The sequence below is a fragment of the Cibotium barometz genome, chromosome 61, assembly GCF_041138505.1.
Source record: "Cibotium barometz isolate CiBa-2024 chromosome 61, ASM4113850v1, whole genome shotgun sequence".
Taxonomy (NCBI): domain Eukaryota; kingdom Viridiplantae; phylum Streptophyta; class Polypodiopsida; order Cyatheales; family Cibotiaceae; genus Cibotium; species Cibotium barometz.
Window position 1 is genome coordinate 23514005 of NC_141106.1, and position 4764 is coordinate 23518768.

General features: G+C 43.3%; 1 pseudogene across 1 annotated transcript; it reads right to left on the minus strand.

Annotated features, from left to right (window-relative positions):
• Positions 1-2774: 2774 nt before the first annotated feature.
• On the minus strand, positions 2775-4334 carry LOC147604690 (protein RETICULATA-RELATED 3, chloroplastic pseudogene; annotated as a pseudogene). Its single transcript, XR_015265350.1, has one exon. The product of XR_015265350.1 is annotated as a protein RETICULATA-RELATED 3, chloroplastic pseudogene (transcript).
• Between the last annotated feature and the right edge of the window lie 430 nt (positions 4335-4764).

Consider the following 4764-nt stretch of genomic DNA (forward strand, 5'->3'; position numbering starts at 1 on the left):
TCCTTGATTCACCACCCTGAACCACTTCACATAAAAAATGAACATTAAAAACTTTCTAAACCCAACCTTGATAATGTCTTGTATCATTCCACAGTAATTACACATGCCTTATAATTAAGCATGCCAACTTCACTATTCAGGGCACTTGCACTTGAATGAATTTCTTGCATGAAAGTGGCCTTGACATCGCAATCAAATGTTCTTCTCCTCTTATCTATTTGATTCACTCAAAAGTGACAATTGCATGACCAAAGTATACCAAATTTATGATACTACAAGAAAAAGAAGATCATGAAATTGTATGAAAAAGGAAAACTTATACAAGACTATGTCTTACGGTCTCTTGTGTACATATAAAAACTCACTTACATGGTAATCACAACCATATACAAGCTCCTCCTCCTTGTCTCTTATAACCATCCCATTGTGTTCTACTTGTTGTATGGTTTGCTAAAGCCATCTACTAGAAGGAAATTCTGGAAGTTGAGCGAGCATATCTAGCTATGGCAATCCTCGGGTTCTTTGATTCTTTCTAAAATTCAAACGATCTCGGTCTCCTTAAAACTTTGCTAGGTTATACCTCTCGATCCATTTCTCCATAGCACATGAATTCAGGATGCAAAATTTATTGATCTTCTCTCGCAATGTCATATCCATTGTTCTCTGAAGGTCTTGTCCTTTAGGCTCTTCCCCAACAATGAGTCGATCATCATCTTCTTGTGTCCACAGTTGTGTCATATTTGGGTCATATGTACTAAGAAATTCTATTATGTGTATAAGAGATTCTTAAACAAGCCATATTCATAAATCTCTCGAGGAAAAACATCCATTGGCTATGGACAACCCCTGCTAAAAACTTGAGGTTTAATGATGCTTCAATGTCGGCACTATTTTGGGTTTGCTTGTTATGTAGTTGCTGTAGTGCTTTGTAGTTGATGTTTCTTCTTTTTGTTTGTTCGTATAATCCTATTATTTGCCTTCTTACAAATGAAGACATATGGTGGCTTGACCTTTGGGTAGTCGTGAATAACGACGTATGGTAGCAGATGGTAAAAAATGGATCAATGAGGCAAATCCTGTTGGGGGTGGTTCTTATATATCTTCCCCTTTTTTAGGAATGCTTCTTGTGTACTCTCAAGATTATGATTTCCATTGTGTGAGCAAGTAGGTGCATGTGGCTATTTCTTTTTAAGGATAGATTCTTATGTCTACTTGCAATATGATGTTTTCAATTGTGTGAGCAAGGAGGAGGTGCATGTGGTTGTCCCTTTGTAAGGATAGATTTTTATGTATAATTGCACCAACACGAAGGCTTTATTGGGGGTTGGTTCTAAAAAACCAAATGAGGTAGCTAGAGTTCTATGCTTATTAGCTAGGGGGTATATATAAAAGAGATTACACTGGTAGAGTAAGGTAGCAATGCAGGAGATTAGCCTCTTACTCGACTACAAAGTGATGGTGCTGGTAGGTAAGGGTGCCCAAAGTTCTCGATTAATGTAGTTCTCCATGGTTGCCTCAAAATATATGTTGGTGTTAGCATCACAAGTCTTCTAGTTGTGCATAGTTATTGTGTCATGCCTTTTTTTAGCACGTCGGGTTCTTCCTTGAGGTAATAGTAATAGGTAGGTGATACATAATAATGCTAATAAGTTTTAGGCATGGAACTTTAATGACACTATTTGCCACCCATTATTATATGGATAATAATCCTTTCAAATAATTATTTACAAATTATGGTCGAGCAAAAAGCTTTACAACATTTATACTAGTGCCTACCTTAAAACATGGACTTGCTTATTTTAGTAGCTAGAAACAGTAACACACTTTAAATGCAATAAACAACAAAAGCACGATAGTTCAAGACTCGAATTCAATGGGCAAAGAAATAAATGGTGAATGTGTAAAAATGTTTTTTGTTGTCCTCAGGCTGGTAAAGGTGATCCCTTCCCTCTACGTTGGTGGAATATAGTTGTATGCATGATATAGTAAAGAGTAGGGGAGAGCCTAATCTATATGGTGTATATTCACACTAATTTTACTACCCCTATTCGGGCTACCATATTAATTAATTAATGGGGCTCTTACGAGCCCCATTAATTAGCTAATGTATTAAGGTTCAAACTAAGGTAAGGTTTGAACCTTAATACATCTACCCACCAACCTCCACGCAAGAGTTGAGCAAGACAAAGATGAGACGTGAGGACACACACTGCAAAAAAAGAAGCCGCATGTCGAAGAGAGGTTGAGCAAATATGCGAGAGAGAGAGAGAGAGAGAGAGAGAGAGAGAGAGAGATATTAACGTTGGTAGAATGCAACACGAGGACATATACGACCAATGGTGGGACTTGAACTCGGGTGGATCATGGCCTTTACAAGGGTCCTCGCACTAGCCAATCTGCCCCACGAGAGAGAGAGAGAGAGAGAGAGAGAGAGAGAGAGAGAGAGAACCTGATCTTCACATCATAAGCATGAGATGGGGCGAAACGAATTCTCTAAAAAACCCTCGTGAGATTCCACCACCCTCCCATTGCCACATGTCAAAACCAAAAAAAAAACTTTCTTTGGTTTTCAGCCTACACCTATACTAAGGTTCAAGTCTCCTCACTCTCTCACTAATTAATTAATAGCTAAAGAGAAGTTTGGTGCCATATTAGGTAAAGAGTTCAAGCTAAACCTAGTGGACTTGGGTTCAATACTCATACGCTCCCTGAGGGGTGTTATTAAAGAAACGAACCTTTATATATATATATATATATATATATATATAAAGATAAATTTGAACAAACGTTCTCTTCATAATTATACCCAATTACAACTAACTATTTTTTGAAAACTCAAGATGAGCATATATTTTTTAAAAGTAATCAAGTATGACGCAAAAGTTGAGCAAGCTCCAGAATAAAGTGAAACCGTCTTTTCCTGAACCCCCCACCGAGAGATCTGTCTGAACACTCTAAGACGCAAGGACTCTAATCAGCATGAGGGCTGGCAGGCAGCAGTGGAAAAGAAGAGTAGAGATTGTAAACGCTTGCTTTGACAGAGAGAGAGAGGGGAGTGAACACATTAGGCAAAGGAGCGTTCACCCAGCCTCGGTGGTGGTGCTGCTGCTGCTTCGAGCTGTGCATCCTCCCGTCTTTTGGGCGCATCCTGCGAACCAGTAAGGCGTGCCATCATAACAAATGACATGCCCCCCACCACGTTGTTGAGCGAGCGCATGGCGAACACCAGCCCCTTGAATAAGGCCGGGTTCAACGCCCCCTCCAGCCCAAACTCCAACCCATTCAGCAGCTGGTATCGGGAGTTGCTGCTCACGCCCAGCTGCAACGCCCATGTGCATGCGTTTAGAAGCGTCGGCGGCGGCGCATTCTGCAGCGAAAAGCTTGATTCCAGCTTCTTACGAAGATTGAGGAGGAGGGTAGACAGCGCCGTGCCCACCAGTCCGGCGCCGAAGCCCACCGTGGCAAACAGCGCGCCCTTGTAGACGAAGGTGCCCGCTCTCTGCGCCACCGAATAGGCCCCCGGTTCCCACATGTGGCCGGGCGGGCAGCTGGCGAAGATTCCCGGCAACGACGCAGCCGCCGCTGAGGGAATGGGGGCTAAGATGTACATGAGGGCGAAATTGACGATGAAGCAAACCACCATGTTCGAGAAGATGAAGTCGAGCTCGCCCAGGCCGAAGTTGGGGCGGCACGCCATGTCGCCCACTACGGACGCCCCGACGCCGATCACCTCCTCCGTCAGGATCTTGAACGGGAACTGCGGATCGGCTTTGACCCGCTCCCTCCACCCTTCTGCCAGCGCCTCAGCCAGCCCCCATTTCCAGCGCTTGTTGCTGTCCGACGCCCCTTCTTCTTCACCCCCTCCTCCTCCTCCTCTTCTTCCGCCTCCATAGTCACCACCGCCACGCCCTCCTGAAGAGTATCCCCTCCTGCACCCGTCGCCAGGACCGCCAAGCTCGAACTCAAAAGAAAATCTCCTCTCCTGGTGGACCCTTATAGGTGCAGAAACCCATTTGTGAAAGGGGAAGAAAGCTGGACCCAGAGAAGTAGAGCAGCGAGGGGTAACGTTGAGCATCCGGGAGGTGGGGCTGGAAGCTGGGCAAAGAAAATGTGCCATCCTCATCCCTCCTTCGACAGCCTAAAAGCAGGTAGAAGGTAAAGCTGCTAAGGATGAATCCCGCCCCTCTGCGCCGGTCTCTCCGCTTTTGAGCCCAGCGGAAGCTTTAAAAGCCGTGAGAATTTATTGCCACTTTCTTTAACCCACCTTGGAATGTTATTTACACATGGGCTTCCCATAGCGCTGGAATTTAATATCTTGGATGGCCCAGATACTCTTACATGCACCATCTTGATGGTGCATACTTTCCGTGCCCCAAAAAATAGTTCCAAATCACTGTCAGAAAAAAAAAACTTTTTTTCTGACCAAGTGAAAAAAAGGATAACCTTCAAGCCTAACGGGTTTTTTTATCTAAAAAATTGCATAGATTAATAGGTTTTATAGCTAAAACTTCAAAATTTTGAATCTTTAAACCCAAGGCTAGGTAAAATTATAACCAGTTTTTCTCAATTTCAGTCGTGAAAATTACACTAAAGGACGGTTTTTTTTTATAATGTTCCAAATCAAAGTTTCAAATTTTAAGTGTGTGCAACTAATTCCTACATTGATAGAGGACTCCTCTCGGGGCCGCATGTCCTTTTACAAACACACCACGCACTTGCGGGCAACATTATACGATAGCACCATGCAGGTAGCTAGCAAGGTTT